Raw genomic sequence first — 12947 nt, forward strand, 5'->3', positions numbered from 1 at the left:
TCTAACTAGCTTAATCACTCTGGGGTCATTATGTGAACACGGATATTCTATGTGGTCCCACAGCCTGCTGTCTCCTCTATTGAGTTGTCGGGGTGTTGAGGTTGTTCCGGGGAATGGCCTTCTAGCTCTTATGACAGTGTATTAGCAAGCCATCAGCATCCATCATGTGGCTCCATCCCTGGCCCTCTTCCCCCGTGGCTTCAGGGCTCTGCTGGACATCATGGGCGAGAGAGAGGAAAGTATGTTGTTGAGAGAGAGAGAGAGACTTTTTTTTCACTTTTAAAAATATATTTCAACACTCAGCCAAGTGTTACCTCAAAAAACATACATCATCTTTCAACTTTTGTGAAGTCAAACCAAAAGGAACAAAAAATAAAAAAATTGTCTTAAAAAGAGATTCCATCAGGGCAGTCCATTAAGCATATAACACCACCAATGCACCACCGCTGGTTGAAACATAAAAACTAATTTTATAGTATGCAAAATTAGCTGCCACCCTGGTCCTGACAATCACTTTAAACACCCCCACTAAATCCTTCCCATTGCCCTCCTCCTTCTCAGTCTTGTGTGTAACGGGGGGGTTAGGCAGAACCCAAGTGCACAGACTGACAATGGCGACAGGGCAGTCCAAAGGTTTTATTGATCGCACAGATGATCAGGGTCAGGCAGGCAGAGTAAACGGGGACAGGAAAGAGTTCAGGAACCGGCAGGCAATCAGGTAGACTGGGGGTACCGTCGGCGGGCGGGTAGTCGGGCAGACGAGGGGTCGATATCAGGAGGGCAGACCAGGGGCGATTCTAGGGAGTGTGGGGGCCCTAGGCAGAGGATTGTTGATGGGGGGGAGGGTATGGAGCGATTGTTGACGGTTGACGGGGGGGGAGGGGGGGGGGGGGGGGGGGGGGGGTATGGAGCGATTGTTGACGGGGGGGGGGGGGGTTTGGAGTGATTGTTGACGGGGGGGGGGGGTATGGAGCGATTTTTTTTATTTATTTTTTTGGCTCTAGGGGGCCCCCTAGTAGTGGCCCGGGGCCCCAAGCAATTGCGGGGCCCCAGGCAATTGCCTGGTATGCCTAATGGGATGCAGCGCCTCTGGGGCAGACAGGCAGGCGAGGAGCTGGAAACAGGGGAGCAGACATGCCGGCAGGGACTCGACAACAGGCGGGTGGTCAAACAGGCGAGGGTTCGGTAACAGGACGACTCGGACCACGTGTGCCGGGTCATTGAGCGGAAAGTTGTTATGGCTTTTCATTTTACAGGAGTTTCGAGAGACGATCTGACGGAGACTGAGTGGCGATAGAGGATTTATGTATAGGGAGCACAGATGAAGGTGGTTGGGCTAATTAGGTGAGATCAGCTTGGCAGGCAGGTGAACGGGAAAATCAGAAGCGGACCATGACACTTGTGGGTTTTATAGATGGCTAGCTTTGCCTGATCGAGAAGGAAATTTGCCAGTGTACATTTTCATTTTCTCTCCTTACTGTACCATACTGACAATATTAACAAATTCTGAATAAACAGAAACCCAATTTTCCCCAACATTCTCTGCCGAAAAGAAAACAAAGGTAACAATCTGGAGCATTCAGTAAAAACCGTGTCTGGGGCTGGGCAGAAAGGGCAGGTTGGCATGACGTCAGGGTTGAACCTTGAGACAAAATGGTTAGTGGGGATGGCCAAGTGAAGGACGCGACACTGCAAGTCACCACTCTTTGGGAGATGGGAGGCTTGTACAGCAACCGCCATGTGGGAGAGAGGTTTGGTGGAACCTGTCCATGTTGCCGCCACTTGGTGTCTGGACGACTGACCAGGTGCTTGAAAAACAGGGATTTGCTGCATATGTGATAGATTGACTTTCGGTCAACTGAGGCAAAAACTAAATTAGTAAGACCATCAAAGGTCAGCAGGTGTCCCTGTCCTCTAGATACACACTTTGGAGATATCCGAAGATCCGGGAAAACCCCACGTTCTGGTATTCCAGCTACCACGCTGCTTGCTGCAGTACTGAGCCTGGTCGGGAGGGAGACTCTGAGCCTGTCCAACAGGTCAGCCACCAGGCGCAGAGACCTCAGTCCAGTCTGGGCACTGACCTAAGATAAGATAAGATAGCCTTAATTGTCATTGTACAGTCGCCTATACAAATAAATTGGCCGAGCCAACTGAAGGTGCATTACACATACAAAACAAAAAAGCAATTTAAGTTAAACATTTTAAAGACAGAAATAACAAGAAAAACATTTGGAACAAGACAAGGACAGGCGAGGTGAATACTAAACATAAAATATAAAAGGCTGTAAGCATATTGCACTTTATAGAAAGTGAGGTGTATGTGTGTCTATTTAATGCTTTATGTTTTATGAGTGTTAAGTGTCCTGATGGCCCAAGGAAAGAAGCTGTTGTTCAGTCTGTTGGTTCTGCTCATCAGGCTCCTGTACCTCCTACCAGAGGGCAGTAAGCTGAGCAGGTGGTGGCCGGGGTGGAGGTGGTCACGGACCTCCAGTGCCAACTTCCACCTTCCGTTCTCACGGTCTAGCAGGTGTCCTAACTTGGCAATGCCTGCTGCCATGAAAGCCGAGATCAAGCTATCTTACCGCGCAAAGGAAACCCAAAGCACACTGTCAGGCGCATAGAGGAGACATTGGACCGTCTGTAGTCTCATAGAAGCGACCTTACTTGCCAGGCGAATTAGTCCCTGTCCTCCTTCAGCCACGGGCAGGCACAAAACCCCCCGGGGCTAACGAATGATACCCATCCCAAAATAAATGTACAAAAATCTTCTGGAGACTACAGAGGAGGGAGACGGGGGTCAACTACGAACACTCCGTGCCGCAACATCGACGCCGCCAGGTTATTGTTCACCAGCACCCGCCTTCTATACGAGAGCTGTGGTAATATCTACCTCCACCGTTGCAACCGACAGGCTATTTTCTTTTCCATTCCCTCCCAGTTCTTATCCATATATGCAACAGTTCTTAGATATACCCCCAAAAACTTAAACCATCCAAATTCCAGACACAACGTTGTGGCAATACCGATGGTGTTGAGTCCTGCCTGTCTTCATTTAAAAAGGAAGAACATTTCTCCCAGTTAATCTTTGCCGATGCAGCTCTTTGGTAGGTTTGTAAAACCTGAGAGAGCACCTTCACATCCTCCTGCGACTGCAGAATCACAGTTACATCATCCGCATAGGCTGTAAGTGACACGGTAGGGGCCTGTGGAATCCCTGGTGCAGCGATGGTGCCCAGGTGTGCCCTCAGCATTACAAGGAGAGGTTGAATAGAGATAGCATAAAGAATCCCAGAGAGTCCACACCCTTGCCGTATTCCTCTGGAAACAGAGAAAGGTCTGGTGAGTGAGCCGTTTATTTTAAGGATGATAAAAATGTCTTTATATAACTTGCTTGAGGAGGCCTATGAAAACTGGACCTTCCCCAAAAGCCTCTTAAGTCCTAAACAGAAAGCCATGGTCGACCCGATCAAAATCCTTCTCCTGGTCTAAGGAGAGAAGGCCCAGGTTCAGCTTATGATAGGCAGCTGTGGTTATGATGTCACGAGCCAGAAACAGGTTAACAAAAATGGATCAATTTGGAATGCAGTATATTTGATCACTGTGGACCACTGAGCCTACTACAGCCTTTAACCTATTGGTGAGTAGTCTGGAGAAGATCTTTGTGTCCGCGCATAGGAGAAAGACAGGGCGCCAATTTTCTAAGTATCCCAAATCCCCTTTTTTTGGCAGCAAAGACAGGCCTGCCCTACGACAACTTAAAGGTAGACTTCCCTGTCCAATAGATTCCTGGAGGACGCTATGCAGGTCTGGTCCTAAAAGAGACCAGAAAGCCTTATTGAACCCCCCCCCGACAGACCATCTAAACCAGGTGTCCGGCCAGAGTTCTGCTGTTGTACTGCCTGGGTGAGCTCGCTGTAGGAAAGGGGGTGCTCTAGTCTCAGGGCCTTCTCCTCTCCTAATCGTGGTAAATCTTGCAGAAGCTCATCCCCTGCAGATTTATCACAATCCTCAGCTCTAAACAGATCTTCATAAAACAACAATGAAAGTGACCTGATGTCTGCTGGGTCAGTTGTCTCACTTCCACCAGGGAGCTTGAGACACTGCATGTGTTCAGTATTTGATTTCCACTTCTCTAGTCCAAAAAGAATGTTGTGGGACCATCCATGTCTTCATAAAGCAAATAGCGGGCTCTCACTAGTGCCCCCTCCCCCCTATCCTCCAGAAGTTTCCTGAGTTTTAACTTATTCTGATTTAGATAGCTCTCAAACCCTTCTATATCCCCACCACTGGCTTTAACAGATCTAATTAAGATATCTTGCTCTAGAGCTTCAAGTTTTGTCTTTACAGCTCGGTTGGAATTTGCTGTGTATTGTTGACGAAAACAATCTGATCTGGTCTTTCCCAAGGTCCCACAACTGTGTTAGGGACTTTCTCCACCCTCCAGGTCTCCCAAAAAAAGGTGAAAGAACTCACAAACCCCTGATCTTGAAGTAGCCTAATATATACAGTGTGGTGGCAATTGACACAGTGACATCGTGATGGTCAGACAGGCCCATAGGGGTGATACTGCTCTTAAAAAAGGTATCCTATCCTGTTTTCTAACATGAATATGGTCTAGCCTTGCCCCTGATAAAATGTTTCTATTTTTTTTTAACCAGGTGTCTTGAACCTGGAAAGTCCTCTCTCCACGCATCCACAAAGCCATGATAAGATACCAAAGCTCTCAGCTCATTGGCTGATTGAGGATGAGGCTCGTCATGGTTCCGATCCAAAGTGTGGTCCAGTGTGGAATTAAAATCCCGGCTTACAATAAGTACATTTTCTGGGGGGCAGCTTTTCAATGCGTTTGACAGCGCTTTAAAGAAAACACATCTCTCCTTGCCTTCGAACGGAGCGTAGATGTTGAAAAATGAAAAAGCCATTCCATCTAAGGAGGCATCAACCCTATGTAGGCGTCCTGCTATAATGCTCACATGAAACATACCTTGCCAAGGTAGACCAGGGGAGAAAAGAGTAGCTACTCCAGCACTAACACTAGAGCCAAGAACACTGGTCCCTTCCATTCCAATTCCCACTGTGGGGGATTATCTTGGTCGGAGTGACACTCTTGTTGCAGTAGAGGAGAGGAGAAACAGATTACAGTCAGGGAAGAAAGACGTAAGGCTTATATTACGCTGACCCTTTGTGTCGTCAACATTTTGTTGAGTCTGGTAATCTAGTATAAATTTTGCTTACCCTTCCGAACAAACTTCCCCAGAGCATCCATACTTTCCCCCTCTACAGGCTGCTGCACATTTTCCATGGTTACTTCCCGGTATTCATTCAAATTGATTTCAGATTCATCTTCAAAACCGCCCCACTTCTCTCCAAAGAGCTCGTTCTGCGCCCTGTTTTTCGCCCCCAGCCTGGCTCGCACTGCTCTTCGCTTTGCGTTTGCCGCTGCTCCGCTCTGGTTGGCTGACTGGTTTTGGCTGCTGTAGACCCGCCGTTCGGTACGCGTCCTCCTCAGTGTCGGCCTCCAGCGAAGCGGCGATCTCTGGGTCCTCATCAGCTGCGATGGTCGGTGGCTGCTGAGGTGTTGGGAAAAACTGTTTGTCCTGCCACCTGAATGACCTCTGTGCTCCAGCACTAGAAGAACCGGGTGTCTGGGAGTCCGCAATAGGTCCCGATGGTGTTGTTGCTGGACCAAGTGTCAGTAAATCCGCAACAGGTCCCGGTGGTGTTGGCACGAGACCAGGTGTCCGTAGCTCCGCAACAGGTCCCGGTGGTTTTGGTGTGGGACCGGTTATGCGCTCACCCTGCGCCATATTCGGGCATGATCTGCTGACATTTCTGTGTTCTCCACATGCAAAACATTAAATGGTGTTTGTGGAAATGTATATTACATAGTCCTTACCCCCCCTGCACCAGTTTGACAGCCACATCCATGTCCCGATGCTGTTCATTTAAAATCATGAACGTTTGCACCCTGAAACTCTCTACATGAACCAAAGTCGTTTTTTTAAAGCCGACTAGGACCGGCCTTATCCGTGCTGTTTGTTTCCCGTATCTTGAGAGGATCCTCTCCAAAATCTCATTTTCGAAATACGGGGGTACATTGGAAAGAATAACCCTCTAGGCAGGGGACGATAGTGGCAAAACTTGAACAAATGAGTCCATAATAACAAGCCCTTCCTCGATCAATTTATCCACCATCGCGTTTTTTTCAAATAATGTTACACTTGGTTTTATACAGCTATTTGTTTAGAAAAAAAATAAACCAAAAGAAACATAAGAATTACAAAAAAGCCAAACTGATCACGCACTGCTCTCAACACGACCAACTCCGTCAGAGAGACAGCGAGAGAGAGAGGGTGTTGTAGGATCATTAGGTCTAACTGTGTGGCTCCACGCTTGTTATCCTGACAATGTCACCGGTAGTTAACACAATTAAGTTCCCCTCACGCTTCAAAATAAAGCAACTAAATGTGTAACTATTATATTATTTCACTTTTCAAAATCCAAACGTCATCGTGAAATATGAACTTAAATAAAGCAAAGAGGCATTTAGGCTCCTACAGGTGTTGATGTGGTGTGTGGTTCTAACAAACAAGGCTCCCTGTTGAGTTGGAAGCCCTTTGTTTCACATGAGATTAAAGCAAGCTGGCCGCCGTCCACATGCTAGGACTCCAGGGAAGATGGTCGCATTGTAATCATTTTGATGCGGTATAACAACGCACAAGAAACATTATCTGCTGGATGGTGTGCAAGGACAACGGGATAATGGTCACATCCTCCCCGAAGCAATCCATTCTGTTTGGAAGATTAGCTGAGATTCAGCACCGCCGAGCTCATTGCGCGTGGCAGATACCTCCGTGGGGCTGGATGGGATTGCTGGTTTGTGGATGAATTGGTTAGAAAAAGCTACTTACATTGCCCCGGGGGGAGGGAAGGGGGGGCATGAGGTCAGGCGCTGAGAGACAGCAATTAGGCATAGCATTATCTGATGAAGATGGTGAAGACGATGCTGACGATGGGGATTCCTGACAGAGCACAACATGTTTTGTCTGTGTTGTGGAGAGCAGGGCTAATCTGATAAGCGTCAGCGGGCGTGCGGGATACCATTGGAGCCAAGCGCTCCGAACACGGCCACACGCGTGAATCACCCTCAGGGGTCTTCTGGTGGGTGGCACATGACTTGTAGTCGGGCGGTGGGTGTTGTTGTGTTGTGGACGAGAACCAAAACCCGCCCACATCGAATTTGGCCTCTTGATTTCAATGACGAAAATAAACGCACGCTTGTTGATCTAAAACTGTTTATTTTGTGCACTACCGAATTGAGGCATGTGTTATAACTATTATTAATATTATGATTATGCGGATTCACCGAAATGTGGGGAATCCAAATTATAATATTAATAATAGTTATCTTAATAATAATAAGATAGCAGAGGATGTTAAGTTGGCAAGCATGATGTAACCATCTGGCCTACTTTAGTTCTTAATTCTCCCAACCTGTTCCTCCCATCCGGGGAGCTAGGTAAAACACAAAAACTTAAGTTATGTGCGACATGATCTGTAAGCAGCCATATGTCGGGCTGTTTAAAGACACATTGTATTACAAAGTTCTAGAAGTTTCAGTCAGCGTGTGCAACTTCCCGCGGAAATGGACCCCAGCATCCCAGACTGACGAGGTGAGACGGGGTGACACAGGGGAAAGGGCGTTGCAACAACATTATCTCCAAAAAAAAAAAAAAAACCGAACAGGAAAACATCTCAGGCTTCACAGGGTCTAGAACATCCTTTCATGCACAGGAACCGACTAAGAGTGGCTGACTTTGTTGTTGCAAACGTCGCTCCACTTCCTGTGGCTGACAGGCCATCTGCCTTTCATCCGACGACTCGTCACTCGATGGGTTGCTGAGGGTATGAGCCTCTCTCTCTCCGGTTTCTTGTCTTCTTTTGCAGTGGTGAGCTGCCAGGGACTCTCACACACTGCGAGTAAACAATTATTAAAATAGAAACGCATGTAAATAAGCCTGGCATCGGGGTGCTTTTGCGTTATGCAACTAGGAGGCGAACGGGTGTCTTTGTCGTCTTTAAGGGAAAATCTGAAGCTCTCGGTTTTGTGTTTCTCCAACGCTCGATTTCTGTATTCATTATTCAGTTGTTTGTGTTGTTTGGATGTGCAGTGATGTGCGATTTTCTACATCTGTCTATCTCTCTGTTTGAAACGATTAACTTGTATAGGGTGCTCGCTCAGGATTGTCGTTTAATAATGTTACAAACTTACCATGTTTGCAAACTTAAAAAACGGTATGAAACTATCAAGGCTAATTTTATATTCTTTCCACCGAAAGGACTGAGATAACTTTTATATTGTTCTAAATGTAACATGCTACGATTCTCTGTCTCTATAAATCCTCTTTGTGAACGTAGCAGTGTCGGGGCAAGATAATGATATCTTCCTTGTAGTCCAACATGGAAATCATAACCTGGCCCTTTGAAGCATCACACCCCCTGCAAGCTTCTCCATCATATATAAGAGAAAGTTGCTTTTCCTACTGAAGCTAAACTTGTTCCCGCGTTGGCAAAAGATAGAGCATGTGCTCAGCTGTGAAGTTGCCAGTCACAGCAGCAGGCTTAACTTACTTGAAATGGCACATTTTGGGGCTTTGTCAGAGTTTCTGTTGCCACACAGAATATTCATCAGTGTGCCTCAGAAGGGAAGCTCTTTTGATGGGGCCTGCAGTGAGTGCACCGCAGTGCTCTGCTGTAAAAAAGAGAAAAAAGACGGTCTCACTCATTATAAACCCAACAGACTGCACCCCCCAAAACAACGTGCGGCTTCAAACCGCATTACAGCCCAGCACGGCAGAATCAACTGCCATCGATGCACATCCCGACACAGCTTACTCCCGAGCTGCCGTCAGGGAGCAGCCTGATACACGCGGCGCTACGTTTAGCGGAACTGCTGCTATTTATCAAAACCCCTCGGGACACCCGCGAGGGGGCTGCATGCCGTCTTGTCTTGTTGCCCCGCTCAAGGTCGGTGGAACACCGGCGTGCATAACGTTGATGAGGGTAAACGATCGGCGCGGAGGCTGAAGCCCTAAAGTGGTCTGTAGCCGACGGCAGGGAGGAAGCGAAACAGATGAGCTCGACAAGACGGTTTAATGTACAGTACATGAGGTTCATGTACAGTACATCAGGCGCACACGCCTTCTAGCATGCTGTGCAGCACACACACACACACACAAACACACACACACACACACACACACACACACACACACACACACACACACACACACACACACACACACACACAATGAGACAAATCACACAGAAGAACATACAACCCGTCCCCGCCCCTCCTATAGCAGTAACCTCTCCAAGAGTTCATCGGCCAAAACACCAACACATCGTTTGTGTTTTGGCCGTGTTAGACATCGACGTTGGCTGTTGTCTGAGGGATTTAAACAAAGGCAACATTTCATCCTAACGTCAATAATTCCCCATCAACCAAATAAATGATAAACGATCACTGAATAATTTATCTCACCAACGTGTCATTTGCATCTTTGGGTTCCTCTGTAGAGACGGAGAACCTTCCCCATGATCTGCGTTGGCCCCAGGGGGCCGGGCATGAAGGGCCATGGGGCCTGATCAGCCGCATCTCCTTTAACTTTAAAATGCACTCATCATGGAACAAGGAGACACAATCCCTTCAGAGACACAATCTGATGAGGAGGGGGAAGATGATGATGATGATGATGACAGACACCCTGACCTCATAAAAGCTGAAGGTTTCACATAAAATCATTGCATCAGAGTGAAAGGAAACCACCCTATCCAAAGAACGATGTGACAGTTATTTTATTGACCGATCCGGGGACATTTATATCTGTGGTATTTACGCAGTGATGGCAGCAGTGAAGTTAGGAAGAGCTAGACTCGTAAGAGACTCATAAGAGTCTAGCTCTACTGCCAGCAAATGTCAGCTGTAACACAGGGACTGAGGGTAAACAAGTGAATAGAAGAGTCAGCCGGGGGCTGCTGTCCACTCTTTAGCATTTCCCCTGCTGTTACAACAACAGTTTATGCCCTTACAATGCACCTGAAACCTGACCTTAACAATGGGACACTATTTCATTTTTTGGGTTGCTGTTTTCTATTTTTGAGCTCACTCGGGGAGAAAACATACGCACACACATGCACACAGACAAATACACACACACACAGACACACACACACAGATACACACACACACACACAATGGCCAGCTGTTCCTGAATGCCACAGAATGTCTTGCCTTTGGCGTTCTGGGGAGAACATTGTTATACTGAGTCACGTGCCGTTAGCAGTTCTGTCCATAACCAGGGGCCAGGGCTACCTAAGGCTCACACATATGGTGTGCGTACCATATTCACACACCCCCACAAACACACACACACACACACACACACACACACACACACACACACACACACACACACACACACACACACAGACAACCACACGCACGCACGCACGCACGCACGCACGCACGCACGCACGCACGCACGCACGCACGCACACACACACATACACACACAGAAAAACAGAAACAACTGCAAGTCATTGCAGACATGCATTTATTCTCATGCACACAATTGCACACACACACACACACACACACACACATACATACACACACACACACCACAGACACACCATCACAAAGTGTGTCATCAACAGGTGTGAATCCAGTACAAGAGGATAATCTATCGAAGAAACATTTTGGCTCAACATTTTCCCGCCCCCCATTTTGTTTTGTGAGTGGCTACCATGCTGTTTTTCTGCCCCAAGCTGATCTTCCAAAACGGTCATCATATTATAAACTCCTGCCATATGTTTTTCCCTATTAAATGAACAGCTTGGGTGAGTTGAGGCAGACAGACAGGATCGCGATGACTCACAAAACAGGATGGGAGTCGGGAAAATGTTTAGGAAAAATGCATTCGGGACGCTTTCACGACTCCCATCTTGTTTTTTGATTAATTGCAATCCTGTCTGTCCGCCTCAACTCCCCCAAGCTGTTCATTGAATAGTCATCATATTAGAACCTCCTGCCATATGTGTTTTCTGTCCATGTCACTAAAGTGTCTTAAATTATATATGCTAAAACATGAATTGTGTGCTCTACATTTATGTGTAACGCATAAAGGATGCTTGTAGATTGTGTACTTGAGATTCCGTAGCATTTCAAAATGTGAAAATTTAGCAAGCAATATATGAACGTTAACGCTCCAACGTTCCCCTGTGGTTTTCCATATGCTTCTAAGACTAAAAGATTATGTGGCAATTGAAATGGAAACATGCTTCATTACCGTGGACCATCAGAGGCTCTTTAAAATGAATATATTCCTGCGTCGCCCTGGGCTCGTAAACAGCCTCCACCAGCTCCGCCGGCCGGCTCTCAGTTAAAAGCACTAAACTTAAAGACACTGAACTTCAATGCCTTCTCAGTCATGATAAAGTGCTTCAGACACATGCTGATCACGCTCTCCTGGGGATGTTGTTGACATCTTGGTTTATTCTGGATAAGGCTTTGAGTGTTTCATTTCATTGGCATAGCCTCCCACGATGTGCAAGGCACATAGGGGGGAGTGTAATAAAAGATTGACGGCAGAGTGGGAAACTGTTCAAGAAATTGTTGTCCAAGCCGAAGCCAGGGTTTTTATTTTTGGTTTTAAGCAAATCACATCTTGATTAAGCAACTTGAAACAATGGCCTTTTTCCACAACCACTCTATGGGCACTATCTTGCATCCGGCGCAATTTAATTAATCACTGGCGCATGTGTCGTTGCTAGTTTGCAACTGGCGCAGAGCGTTCTTTTCCCTCCTGCGCAACGCGTCGGTAAATTAGGGAATGATCTTGCGCCCCAAGGGGCGGTTCTGCGAAAGTTCTCGTTCCCTGGTGCTATTTTGCAGTTTCAGAAACCACTTGCGCCACAAACCAGGCAATACCTGGTTTAAATTCAGTGGCGCGTTGTTCAGATGCTGTTTTAATCAATGCATCTGCAAACACCGTACAGAAAACACATATTTTCTGGACACAGACATCGTGTACATGCCCATAACTTTTAGGATTGATGAGTATTTGATCTTGAGAAAACATTGTTTAACCGCAAGTGAGTGTTAAAAAGAATGAATGAATGCGGGCGCGCGCGCGCGCGTGTGCGTCCATCTGTTTAAACACACGCAAACTAAACACGTAACGCATAACACAGTCCATGATAATATATATTAACGGGGGGACACATGCATATCAGGGACACAAGTCGATAACGATAATGCATACAATATTGATAAGAAAGGATGTTTATAATGTATTGCGTATATCATTAAATAGAACCACAGTTATGTGGTTATGTCATATGTTATATCATATACGTTTTCTTTGCCGAAATTTATTTGAGGACTCAATATTTCTGAAGTTGTGGAAGAAAACCTTATTCCATGTTTGAATTAGGCCATATTATTTGGCCATAAACTAAGCCATTTGACGCGCTGTCAAAATATCAACTCGTCAGATTCAAATGCGCTCATGGCTCTTAAAGGGGATGGGAGCTGGCACTCGCATTGGTTTATTGCACGTTACGCCCAAACCACACCTACGGGTAATTAGGCTACTTTAGACTAACCCTTTTTAGATATGCGCCGGGTGAAGGTGTCATTTTTCGTGCCGGTAAACTAGCGACATCGCCGTAGAGCCGCCCACAAAGGTACTTGCGCTTGGCGCTTCTCACTTGCATTTCAGACCGTTAAAATAAGGCCCTATGTCTCCTTTCTGCCACTACGCTGCTTCACTTCCTTGATCAAATCATTACAATGTGACAATGAGGCGTGTTTATAAATAGGAAAAGAAGCAATACAAAAATAGCTCAGCCCTGAGATCTCTATTTGCACCCTTCACGCT

The sequence above is a fragment of the Gadus morhua genome, chromosome 13 (assembly GCF_902167405.1).
Source record: "Gadus morhua chromosome 13, gadMor3.0, whole genome shotgun sequence".
NCBI classification, from domain to species: domain Eukaryota; kingdom Metazoa; phylum Chordata; class Actinopteri; order Gadiformes; family Gadidae; genus Gadus; species Gadus morhua.